The sequence below is a fragment of the Thermobia domestica genome, chromosome 1, assembly GCF_964235325.1.
Source record: "Thermobia domestica chromosome 1, izTheDome1.hap1.1, whole genome shotgun sequence".
Classification (NCBI taxonomy): Eukaryota; Metazoa; Arthropoda; class Insecta; order Zygentoma; family Lepismatidae; genus Thermobia; species Thermobia domestica.
Window position 1 is genome coordinate 75,376,008 of NC_137454.1, and position 14,082 is coordinate 75,390,089.

At 36.9% G+C, this 14,082-nt stretch overlaps 1 long non-coding RNA gene across 2 annotated transcripts in view; it reads right to left on the bottom strand.

The window, feature by feature from the left end:
- The window catches only part of LOC145686313 (uncharacterized), a 150,921-nt gene that overhangs the window by 129,171 nt on the left and 7,668 nt on the right, over positions 1-14,082 (bottom strand). Inside the window, exons 2-3 of one of the 2 annotated variants that reach the window (XR_014131585.1) lie at positions 7,758-7,948; positions 2,873-3,215 (exon numbers count right to left, since the gene is read on the bottom strand). This is a non-coding gene — a long non-coding RNA (uncharacterized LOC145686313). Of the gene's footprint in view, positions 1-2,872; positions 3,216-7,757; positions 7,949-14,082 lie in introns of those variants that run through there. The other variant, XR_014131586.1, reaches the window with a different exon arrangement.

Here is a 14,082-nt window from a genome sequence, read left to right on the forward strand (position 1 = left end):
CCACGTCAAAGAATTACACCGAAAAGAAGTTTACAGGAGTAAAAATAAGCTTTCCATTGTTGCATTGTTATGTTCTCAATGATTTTGCATTGTAAATATTGGTTTTTGAAAATATTAATACAGTATGTTAAACTTGCAGTTAAATAGAACTTTCCAAGCATTGTGGTATATATTTTAAATTACGCTTTATGCTTTATTTTCTAAAATTATGCTTTATTATGTTTTTAAAATTAGTTTGTTCTGGACCCTTAGACAACCACAACCATGTTCAAGGTACCAACCGTATGTGTAAATTGCTGTTATGCTTTTGGGTTGCCCAAACGATGATATAAGCTCAGGGATGAAATGGAGAGAGACAGTGTATGCCTATTCAACATCTTTATCAATCAAGTATAAAGTTACAAAACGCGGTACAAGTTGAAGGTTGAATATCTACTCTCGTTCATTAAGCTTGTTCAATGTTCATTAAGCCCTTCAGAACAGTTAAAAATAATGCATATGTAAATAAGTTTACTTAAAGAACATTTTTCTGTATGTTAGAAGTTGTATAATCTACCTTGAAAATGGGGAAAGGGCTGCGATTTTTTTCTTTGTAAGATCTTACACTTAACACTTAAAGGTTGATTGGTTAATTTGGGGTTTAATACTTCTTTTCAGCAGTGATATTAGACTGAGACGTGAATCTAGAGCTTGGTTTCGAACCACATAAACTCAGGGCTATTGGCGAGGATATGCGGCGGTATACGCCGTACACTCTCGGGCTTAATCTTAAGGCGATTAGAGTATACTTTCTGTTTCGAGGCTATATACCTGACCAGGATAGCAGTGCGGTTTTGGGAGGATGGCGCTGCTGTTGTGTTTACATCAGTTTCTTTATTCGATATCATTATAAAACAGGAGCAGCCTGTAAAACGCTGCTTGCTAGTTTGTTCGCAAGTTAATATGGAGGGTATATTTTTTGTTGTTGTTCTTGTTTTTTGCTTCTTATTTAAGATGTTCTGCAAATAACTACAATAACTTTTGAAATTGTTTGTCTTCACTTGAGCCAGGGGCGGGTTCAGACTGAATGTTTGGAGAAACGGTCGTTCGAAGTCAAATCAAGGTAAGAGTGTATTGCAAAAAAAAAAAAAAAAAAAAAAAAAAAGTAAAACAACATTAGAAAAGGAGAAATAGCTATTGTCTGCAATTTCTAGAACAGAAATGTCCACCTGCGATTTTGAAGGTGGACATTTTTTTGAGCAAGAACACCAATGTAGGTAATTTCTTGTAATTTATTGCTTTATTTGACTTCTGCAACGTAAAACAAAAAAGAAGTAAGGCCTACCAATTTTAGGTTTTATTTTACATTCATTATACAAAGGTGAAAAGTCATAAGTTTTATTTTTAAAATTAAATAAATATCCTATTCTGGAGGGGGCAATTGCCCCGATCGCCTCGCCTCCTGGATCTACCCTGCCTTAAGCATATGCATGAAGTGGTTTATTATGAACAGGACAAAATGAACTGTAATAGTAATCCGGTTAGAAACACTGCTGCTTGTATTTTAGTTCCAAAAACCGGCCGCCCGCACTCGTTCGCTGTTCAGGTAATAGTACTTTTGTTGCGTTAATATTTGTTTATTTATGTATTTAATCAGGTCATGATTCCAGTAATAAAGTGACTATATCACTTTTTTTTTCTATCCTGTTATAAGTTGCTGTTCAAGTATATCGATCATGGCAAAAGTCTATTTTCTCTGATTACGCTGTGCTTTGATCACAAAAGAGAGAGAGAGAGAGAGAGAGAGAAACAAGAAAAAAATTACATCAGCTCGGTCTCAGTCCAAATCGTGTTATTTTGATTACTTAATATCAATACAAGTTTTATTTAACTACAATATTAGTATTTCCACCTTACTCTTCACTTCAATTTTCTTAACTCTTTCTGGAACATCGGCGCGATTTTCCTGTTCTTTCTCACAATAGGTTCGTTCCAGGGCTGTAACTTGTGGAGGGCAGGGGGGCAACTGCGTCCCCCAGGGAAGCTTCTCGCCATTCGATGGGGGCTTACTTTAAGACAAAAATTTTCTTACTCCTTATACGATACGAAGATGAAATTATAAATGAAGCATCAAACAAGTTCACTACCTAAGTACATTACATAAACAAAACAGCACACAAAAGGTAAATAAAACAAAAATAAGTCATGGGCCCATTTCAGTAAAAAAAAAAATGTCTACTATTAGGGGCCCTAGAAATAATATTTAATCGTATGGCTTTTAGATTTGTCAATATTGTTCCCTTAATTAATTTGTCATGTATGGAACGTACTCAGGGGTATAACAAACGGCTCCGCAGACCTTGCCGTGCGGGAGGGCCCACAGGCTCCGGAGTACCTATAAAGAGTAAGATGGAAAGAGGGGGCCCAAGAATTAGAGAAATAACATTTTCTAGGGAGCCCAGATACGCGTATTAATGCTTGCCCTCCCCCTCCCCCTCCCAGAAAAAATCTACGTTACGATGCTGGTTGGTTCCTTCTATGTGCCTGTATTCATTTACGTTCTTAAGAGCCTGACATAATAAAAACAATACAAAATTTACCATTTTTCTTTTGCTTGTTTTTCATAAATGAAAGGAGATAATGAAATGCAACTTACCACAATCATAGATAATGTTATTCTACAATAGTAAATATGAACCAGCAGAATTTTCAAGGTTACCATCCATAGAAATTAGTGTTGCTAGAATAACATTTCTCTCAAAATCTAAGTTAATTCAGCGACTAGAGGAATGAACTCAACTTCATTTGATTACGTATCATGTTGCTTTGGAATCCTGTGAACTACTTTCTAAATAACATTTAATTTTAATAACTGTATATTAAAACTATTATGTTTATTACAAACTAAATACAAACATCATTTAACAAACTAAATATAACCAAACTTTGACAAAATTTGATGCAATTTCGCTGGTCAATTTTTTGTGATCGTTTTTTGCTTTCAATGTGTCATCTGGACCTCCCTCTTTCGTCAGCAGTAACCAGTTCTCCTGTGAGTGTCGTGGTGTGAAAGTGGTGCGGTAAAATGGGCGACCTGGCAGACTTCCAAAGAGGCATGATCGTTGGTGCCCGTCTGGTTGGAGCTTCAGTGGCAACAGTGGCAAACATTGTGGGAGTATTGAAAGGCACTGTGTCCAATGTCACGAGAGCATACACAATTCATGGGCAAACGACGTCTGCAAAGAGCAAAAGTGTTCGAAAGACAATCCTGTCAGATAGGGACCAGAGGGCATTAAAACGGATTGTAGCAGCTAAAAAGAATGAAAATTACGTCTGAACTCAATTCCGGCCTACAGAACCCGGTTTCATCAAAAACAGTGCGACTGGAACTTCATAAAATGAAAATTCATGGCAGGGCCGCTATCGCCAAATCCCTGGTCACAGCAGTAAATGTGAAGAGGCGTATCCAGTGGTGCAAGGACCACAAGGCGTGGACTCATGAGCAGCGGAAACACATAATGTGGTCCGATGAATCGACCTTCACCTTGTTTCCAACAACCGGTCGTGTTTACGTATGGAGAACACCGTCGCAGGCCTATGATACAGACTGTCTGCTCTTAACTGTAAAGCATTGAGGTGGTTCTGTTACAGTATGGGCAGTGATATCGTGGTTTTCTGCAGATCCCATGATAGCCCTGCATGGAATGATGAATATTAAGGCGTATGAAGCCATTTTGGGGGACCAGGTTCTACCCATGGCCCAAATATTGTTCCTTGATGGTAATGGCATCTACCAAGCTAATTTGACACACTGTCACGCTGCAAAAAGGGTGAAATCATGGTTTGAGGAGCATGACCAGGAGCAATCACACCTTCCCTGGGTCCCACAATCACTAGATCTGTACATCATTGAGCCATTGTGGTCTGAGTTAGAAAGGCGTGTTCGGTCTCATGACCCTCCACCAGCATCCCTTAAGGAACTTGAGCATGTTTTGGAGGAGCAATGGTACAAAATTTCACATACCACGATTCAGGAGCTGTATACGTCCATTACACGTCGAATCCAAGCTGTTTTGGACGCAAAAGGAGGCCCCACACCATACTAGGTATGATTTTCAGACTTTTGCAAACGTTTTAGATTTTTTGTCCAACCCCTGTATATATATATATATATATATATATATATATATATATATATATATATATATATATATATATATATATATATATATAATTGAAATCGACGATCGCTCACTACACCTCTTCACTCGTTGACCGACTGCCAGCGGCTGACACCAGTGTGACTACCCAGCAAAAATATTTCGTACTAACCTATACAGAAAAAAGTACTAGATCTGAGAAAAAGTACTCAAATTTTATCTGCTCCCGTTTCACCCTATTTATGACATTTTACGATATTAGTATCTTATTAAAAGGTTCTGGCAGCTCTCCTCCCCTGTAGGTGGAGGAGTGACCCCCACATTCTTGAAAGAACCCCAACTTTAAATTTTTAGGCAAAATTCAATGCAAAGCGTGCAAATTACTTAACTCTCCCAATTTTGACTTTACACTCTCAAACTAAAAATCCTGGTGGTAGCCTATCCCTGCTTAGTTGCTGTATAAGAACTCACTGTAAAACCACTAAAGTAACAAGTATGACAAATATAGAGGATGTCGGGAGAAAACAAGAAATATCATAAGATGAGCTTATTGAGAAAATCGAGCTTTATTTCCTTAATAGCCTACTGTTTAAACGGATCACCCAAAATGTAATATCGCCTTTCAAGATTGTAAATAGTGCTAAATAGTTAATTCCCCCACCCCATCCTAACACTTGCCCCAAAAGAATTTGCTGCGATTCATAAGGAAGTACTAGGTCTATCATTTCGTTTCCCGACCCTTATGAATTATCAAGCGAGGAACAACTAACCACTGCCAGAGTTCCTTCTCGTTGGAGGAGGCGATCGGATGGCACCTATGTCCCACATCCGTTATTGTAAATATTACTGTAAAAAAAAAAAAAAAAAAAAAAAAAAAAAAGACAGAAAAAAGTTACCAGAAACAGTGAAATTTTCGTACATTGCCAAATTTTCTTGAGATTCCTTTTTATCTCCCAAATGTATTTATGAGAAAAGAAGAGGAGGAGAAAAGTACTAGATTTTTTTGGTGAACGTATTAGAACAGTAAAATATTATAAAAGGTACAATAAGACGGGGTTACTTTGCAACAGATTAAAGGAATTTTAAAGAAAATCGCATGTAACATACAAACGTAATGATTTAGAACACTGTATTTTAAACATATAATAGCTAGATATTTAAGGAAAACATTAGTGCAAGTTCAGTTTATTAGTAAACATTCAATATGATCGTGGTTATTGAAATATAAACTTGGCATACGTGGGGATACTTTGGACAACATACAAAAGAGTATGTTCAACATACGTGCATAACGTTTCTGTGCAATGTTTTCCATTCAATATTTATACATTTCACTTATTACACAAAACTGCATGCATTCTACAAATATTGATATTAGAATGATGGTACCGGTATCGATACTTAGTATGAATTACCAATATTTGTAAAGAAAATTATTCATTTACTGGTACAGGCACAGGAACCACATTCTGATAGTTTAGCACAGCGTTTCCCAACCGGTGTGCCGCGGCACACTGGTGTGCCGCGAATGGGTCGCTGGTGTGCCGCGAGGAAATCGAAACAAATTATTAATTCTATAGGAACCAAATTGCAAGACATAGGGGAAAATGTATATTTGTATTTCACATTACTATGAACCTCTACTATAAAACTACAATTTTAAGTTTCATACTGTGTTACTTTTCTGAACATTTTTAATGCTGGAAAACGTATTTATCATTGTCATGACCATTATTGCTTCTTTATTGTTGCAGACTATTTCGTAACTTGAAATTTTAACATATCATTCACTAAATTCAACAAAGCAAAGATACATACAAATTACCTACATTTGTGTTTTAAAGGTACAGGAGACTTGTTTATTTGTTCGTTATTTATTGATCTTCCTTTTTAGTGAAAGATTGGATACAGTTTTCGAAAGAGAAAGTGGATTTTTAAAAACCCGAGTCCTATATTTGATGGCAATTGTTTTCTATTTTAAAATTAGAATGAAAAATAAGCATAATGATTTACCACGGGAGAAAACCAGTGATCGAGCTTTCTTCTCTCTAAGAAGGAGATCAGTAATCACAGAAAAATACAAAGGTATTTTATATTTACAAATAATAATAATATTATATATATATATATATATATATATAATATGGGTGTGCCGCGAGAATTCAAATTACACCTGTAGTGTGCCGCAAGTTGAAAAAGGTTGGGAAACGCTGGTTTAGCATATATCCCACAAAAATGCCAACTCAGGAACAGAAAAAGAAAATCCCGTGAACTGTTTTGCCTTGGTTATTCCTTATGTCCAAGCATTGGCGTCTCTGGCATGTAAAATTTGGGGGGGACATCAAAGGAAATGATCTAACTGTAGTATCTCAGCGGAATTTTAGATTATGTCACTTCAAAATATTGAAGGGGACGCGTCCCCCCCCGCCAGAGACGCCCATGTGTCCAAGAATATCATCCCAACCGTAATCAGTGGAAGATTTACGAGCTTTGGGGCTTTCAGGCTGAAGGCCACCCAAATTGCATTATTTCTTTTTAAAATATCTGTTAGTCTTTCCTATGCGCATAAGCTTCAATCTCTCCCACACACACAAAAAAAAAAAGTGTAGTGATTTCTTTTAAAAAAACAAAAAAAACGAAGTCTTACTGAATAAAGTCCCTCTCAAACTATTTTTCTGGATCCGTCACTGTTCGTAATTTATTTTCCAACAAGAAATCCATTCCGGCATCTACCTAAATTTAGAATGCAGAAGAATTCAGTAGTAATAATTTCCTATCTAATGGGTATTTTGGACCGCTGCAAAGTAACCCCGATGAAACCGCCTTCTCCCAGTTTTACTCTTTTTATGACTTTAAAATGTTTCACATTTCAATTTCAATTATTGCATCAAAGTCCCTTTATACACAGTAGTATTCTACAAAACTGACTTAACTTTGACGGAAATTATTGTACGAGATATCTTTCAAATTTTTTCGGCCTTTACAATGACTGCTTTCCATATCTCTACAACAACAAACTTATATTTACCGCCAGCATTATAGCCAAAATGCAGTTAGATGTTCTATCTTACGGTAGCAGTTGAAACTTCCTCTTTACAGTTCATGGTTTTATCGACAGAGGATTGTGAAACTCTTTTCGTATTTTGTGCAAAGTAACCCCTGATGTGCAGAGTAACCCAGTCTTACGGTACTAGATCTAGTATGAAAGTACTAACGGTGGTCACACTGACTGACACTTTCTGCGAGCGGAAAAAAAAAATCACGACTACGCATAAGTGTACCCGCTACATCTACACTGAAGAAAGTACCCCGCACTTAATTGGTTTACGAGGGAAAAAAATAAGGTTAGACACTTTTTGAACACACTTCGTATATAAAGGAGTGTTGATAAACTAAACTCCCCAACTAGTATCAGATATCAAGAAATGGTAGTCTGGTAAAGATTTAGCTTCTCAAGAATAAATTTCTCTCATCTCGTTCCTTATCCGTCTGATCAAAGAAATATGTTCAATATAGAATTTACATTGGTGTTGTCCCAGGAGCTCTAGAAAACAATTAAATTTATTTTTTAATTCTAAATTTTCTGATCAATAAATGCTAAAAATAAATAAACTATACCTGTTTAGCAGAGAAATACTTGATATAGACTAAAGATTTGATCTTCTCATCATCTTACTATTTCTTTTCTGATAAAAACAATCTAAGTTTATCCTTCTTCATGAGAATATTCCATTCGATATACATCAACATAGGGTCTTATATTATTGGATCCTTCCCATGCCTTGGACTCCTCTTAACAAGAGCTCTAACTACGCCAGGTAAAAAAAAATAAAATAAAAATAAAAAAAAATAAGGAAACGTGTTGCCTAAAAATAAATGTGAATCATCTACCGGCTTGTACTTTCTTTATCTACCAGACACTTTTGTCGTCACCAAGAGTGACGAAATTACTTAACTCATTTATACAGCTCGGAACTAACGTGTTATCAACATTGACCAACAACAATTCTGTTACGCTCACTGTTTAAATGCTCAATAACCTTTTCATTTGGAAACCTGATTTTGTGTTTTCCGACATTTAGGTAGGCTATAATAGCTAAAATATTTACGGACAAAGGCGGGAGAAGTATATTATATAGTTACAACGCAAAAACTAGCTCATTAGTCTAGATCGTAATTGAATTTTTGTGTGTAGGATATATTTCTATCACAGAGCATTTTTGTACCTTCATGTTGTACTCGGTGGCATTTCTAAATATAACTAAATGAGCAATTTAACAGAAGGTAACAAAACCACTTTTATCATTTTTACTCAGTGACTAAGCAGATACTCACATAGTAACTACCTCAAAGCGCATTAACCTGCCTCCCAGAACTTACTGAGAACATACGAGGGCATGCTGAAAATTTGCTGGCTTTGCCAAGAAAAACACGTGTCAAAGGTCCGAGATTACATGTTTATTGAACGTATTCTCCATTGAGATCAATGCACTTCTGAGAGCGTTGTTGAAGCTTTTCTAGCCTATACAAAAAAAAAAAAAAAAAAAAAAAAAAAAAAGCTTTTGATTGTCCCTCAAACCACTCTTAGCAGCCTGTGACGTTAGAAATGTCCTCAAAACGATCAGCTTTCAGGTGTTTCTTTCAGGTTGAGAAATAGAAAATAGTCAGGTGAGAGGTCTGGAGAGTAAGGTAGGTGGTGGACTAATTGGAATCCTAGGATGGCCATTGGATGCTTCGACACGTTCCTTCTTTTGATCTGCACTCAAAAGTTTCGGCATTCATAGGACTGCGGTAATAATAGAACCAACCTTTCGCTGGAGATGTTCAGTATCAGGGTAATCTTTTTGGCGAATATTCGATGATCCTCAAAAATCAGTGAATGGAGAGCATCGAATGTTTGCTGGTCTGTTTAGTTTGACGGAAGTCGCTGCAAGCGTCTAAGGCGTCTTCCACCGTGAAATGGCCGTTCTTAAGGTCCGTTACACAGTCACGCGGAGCTCCGCGCGCAGAGTCCCGCGTTGCAAGATTGTTCTATTGTTCCTTATGTGTGCATACATATTCACGGGGAGACCTCCGCGTGGCCCTATCCGCGCTCCGCGAGGCGGATAGGGCCATTGAGCAAATAGGTGTTTACATAGTCAAGCGGAACTTCGCGCGCGGAGCAGCCACTTTCCTTTAAAATGTAAAGAGCAAGGTGCATAGTAGCAAAACCAAAATGGAGATTGATTCAGAAAGACTTATTACAGAAGTTGGATTAAGACCACGTTTATGGGATCCCGATTGCGAAGAATACAAAAATCGTGAGATTCACAATTTTTTCAATTAATTTATCGAACAACTGGACTGACATGCGAAAATAATTAAAGAACTTTTTCTCGTCTTCTCGCAAACCTACATACAGAGTCACAAAAGCTCCCTTCAAAATTCTTTGAGTAACTAAGGGGTGACTTTGGAACAGCCTATTTTTCTGTGTTCTTCATTTTTTCTTCTTACAGAGATAATAAGAAGCCACTATTGTCGTTTCGATCTTACTCATGTTGACTCGCAACACTGACTGAGGAAAATTGTGTATGTAATCACGTGACGCTTAGCGCGTAGCTACGGATGACTGTGTAAGCACACACGCGTAGCGCGGAGGGCGGAAGACGGAGCGCGGAGCTCCGCTTGACTGTGTAACGGACCTAAAATGTGATACATACGTTTGACCTAAAATGAGATACGTATCTACGTTTTTACACAGCTATATGAAGGACGTGTCTCCCCCAGTGTTTGGCACATCTTCATATATATTGACTTTTCAGAGTTTCTCTGGAGCCATAAGAACTTCATAACAGCTCTCAACTCTGACGACGTGAAATTTTTTCGTGTTTCTTCCATCCCATCTTCTACCTGCAAGTACAGATGTTGTACAATTAGGAATCAATTGATTTTAAGAAAGTTACATGTTAAGACATGAGGCTACTTCAATTTAAAGGAAACAAAGCCAGAAACTTTTTCAGCATCCCCTCGTACATTACAAAAATTTAACATACATTCTTGATTCATTGAAGTTTATTGAAGTGAACAAGTTTCAAGTATATTAATAAAAATAGATCCGGAAACTTTTCATACAACTATATGCCGTTGATTACTCGACTTGCTACATTATGGCTAACTCATTCCAGAAAGTTACACATAACCTTCCTTCAAAGTTTCGTACTTCGAATCAAATTTTCCTATATAAGCCTAAAATAACGGAGATTCGTATAAGTCATTCCATATATCCCCAAACATTACTATAAAAATCAGTTTACAACGGTATTTTATACATACATATGAAACATAAATCAATTAAATAAATGAGAACTAATCAAATTGTATTTTATCTTCCTTGGGTAAAATGCCTTGGAAGAAACAATGGAAGTGTGGAAAAGGGTTACTTTAGTAGTATTGATTTAGTGTGGTATCCATAAAAGAGATGCGACAGTTGATAAGAGATAGTTTATCGCTTGTTTAATTAAGGATAAGGGGGACTATCGAAGGAGGTGATGAAATAGGGTCAGTTTTTTTTTTTTTCCTGGAGATAGATGACGAAAGGAAAGGTTGAATGACCACTACGAAGGTCACATTGGATGGTCCCTGTACAGGACCACAATGGATGACCCTGGAAATGGCCCCCAGGACCCATAGCCCCTATGCAGGACCCATAGCCCCTATGCAGGACCCATGGCCCCTACGCTTCATTAGAAGCTACCTGTTAAAAAGCAAATAAAAGGAAATGGTTTCCTTCCCTGCTTGCAGCTTATGTAATGGTTCGTAACTTTTATTCTTTCGTATGGCAAGCCATACTCATTGTTAAAAAGCTCATTGGTAAAAATATGGCCCCTGGAAATGACCCCAACCCATAGTCCCTATGCAGCACCCATACGAACAGTATGTGAGAACATTACAAGCTACATGCTAAAAATGTGGGAACAGATAAAAAGAAATGGTTCCCTTCCCTGCTTGCAGCTTATGTAATGGCAAGCCATACTCCTTGTTAAAAAGCTCGTTGGTAAAAATATGACCGCAGAACCCATGGCCCCTATGCAGGAACCACATTATGTATTCCTACGCTTCATTAGAAGCGACCTATTAAAAAGATGTGAGCATATATAATTGATTAGAAGCTACCTATTAAAAAGATGTGAGAATGTTTCGTATGGCAAGCCATACTCCATGTTAAAAAGGTGGGAGCAGATAAAAGGAAATGGTTCCCTTCCCTGCCTTGCAGCTTATGTAATGGTTCGTAATATGTAAAATATTACTCGTTGGTAAAAATATGACTCCCAGGACCCATTGCCCCTATGCAGGAACCACATTATGTATTCCTACGCTTCATTAGAAGCTACCTATTAAAAAGATGTGAGCATATATAATTGATTAGAAGCTACCTGTTAAAAAGATGTGAGCATCCCTCGACTTGATCAAAGTGAAAAGTTAAAAATAAGCCCCTCCCCCCCTCCTACCCCCTCCTACAAGTATACTATGAAAAGGGTAATATTTATTAAAAATTATTTTTTTCTTACTTATGAGCTGAAGACTGAGTGGTACAGACGTCCTTCCTTGAGAGCCGTTGAAATTGAAATGAAGGAGCGAGAAGGCGTTTGGCGTGGCTTTAGTGACGTCAAGATTAACTTTGTACCGTATCAGAATGATAAAAGTGATTATAGACTTTACTTATTTACACGAATCACAGATTACTGGCAATCATCTACAAACATTTGTATGATTTGAACTTAATGAGAACTCTGAATAACAATCACGTGTAAGGTTAAAAACCTTTATTATTGACAACCATGAGTGATATCTAACAGAGTTAATCACAGATGGATCACGAGTTTATGTGTACGAGTTTAATTGATACTGATGATAGAGAAACCGATAATGACGAGAACTGATGGGTTATTGAACGCTTGCTTGCAATCATCTACAAACATTTGTATGATTTGAACTTAATCAGAACTCTGAATAACAATCACGTGCAAGGTTAAAAACCTTTATTATCGACAAGCATGAGTGATATCTAACAGAGTTAATCACAGATGGATCACGAGTTTATGTGTCTAAGTTTAATTGATATTGACGATAGAAAAAAATAAACCGATAATCACGAGAACTGATGGGTTATTGAACGCTTGCCCTATTACAACTGACGTATATAGTTTGAATCATGAGAAACTCATTTGATTATATGTAATTTAATTGGAAATTGAGGAAAGAAAAAAAAAAGCCAGTATTTAGCTGAAATATACATGTACTTTTCCTCCATTTTTACCCTAAGGTTAACGAAATTTTGTATTTTATATGTGGATTAATTGCTTGATTGTACCGTTAGCAGCAAAGCTATTTGAAATGAAATGAAATCTTTGAGTCCCACGGTTATGCCGGTTAGGCTAAAGGATATGGTGATTATTTTATTCGATCGTTTGTTTTTACAAACTCTGAACAATCTAAGATGTTTGAACTAAATATGGGAGCTCTTAAAAGTATATAGAAAGTGGGAGAAAACCCACGCACACTGTGCTTGTTCACCACAATTTATAAAAAAATAAATCCAAAGTGAGTGTTTGTCATGAAAATGTTAAAATAATTGGTGCGAACCAAGGACTCCATGCACCAGAGGTGAACACTGTATTATAATGGGATTGAACCCGGGACCCTTAACACAATAGGTGAACACTGTATTATATTGAGAATGAGCCTGGGATTCCCAAGCACCAAAGGTGAACGCTCTACCACTGAACCACCGCGCCCCCACCCCAAAGCTATTTGAAACGTGGACCTTTTATGCCAAAAGGTGTGTGCGCTATTCACTTAAGCACAGAGGAGCTCTTATATGTAAAACTATGAGAAATTATGCGCTTAACAAAATATATCCTAAGCACTTTAACTGTAATAAACTAGTTAAAAAATTTGGATTATTTTATACATATCTACATATTTTACTGTATAATAAACGTTTTATTATTTTTAGTACCATTATACTGTTTTGCAAGACTTGCAACTTGAAAAAAAAACGATAGTTATCGAACTAAATGCATGACATATTCACTAATTTTTAAATTGGACTGTTTTTTATTGTATATGATTTTAATACATTAGTCGGAGCAAGTTATTTTACGGATTGATTGCTAAGGAAGCTCAGAACACTAACTGTGTTAACCTACAAATATTTAAAAAAAAAATTCCATAGACTTGTTGCAGAATTGTAATGATAAAAGAGGAACCTCCTGTGGTATAGTTTCTATGCAAGATCCGAATATTTCCTATAGTAAAGCCCGTTTGCATGACCCATACGCTTCATTAGAAGCTACCTGTTAAAAAGATGTGATGATATATAATTGATTACAAGCTAACTGTTAAAAAGATGTGACCATATATATATATATATATATATATATATAATTCAATAGAAGCTGCCTGTTAAAAAGATGTGAGCATATATTTATTGTTTCGTATGGTAAGCCATACTCCTTGCTAAAAGGGTGAGAGCGAATAAAAGGAAATGGCCCATGGGTCCTAGGACCACAGCGAATGACCCCTACCCCTTCCCTGCTTTGCAGGGACAGCGAATGACCCCTACCCCCACTTCATTGCTTTGCAGGGACACAACGAATGACCCCAACCCCCTTCCCTGCTTTGCATGGACAGTGGATGACCCCAGGACCCTATACAGGATCCATACGAACAGTATGTGAGAACATTACAAGCTACATGCTAAAAATGTGGGAACAGATAAAAAGAAATGGTTCCCTTCCCTGCTTGCAGCTTATGTAATGGCAAGCCATACTCCTTGTTAAAAAGCTCGTTGGTAAAAATATGACCGCAGAACCCATGGCCCCTATGCAGGAACCACATTATGTATTCCTACGCTTCATTAGAAGCTACCTATTAAAAAGATGTGAGCATATATAATTGATTA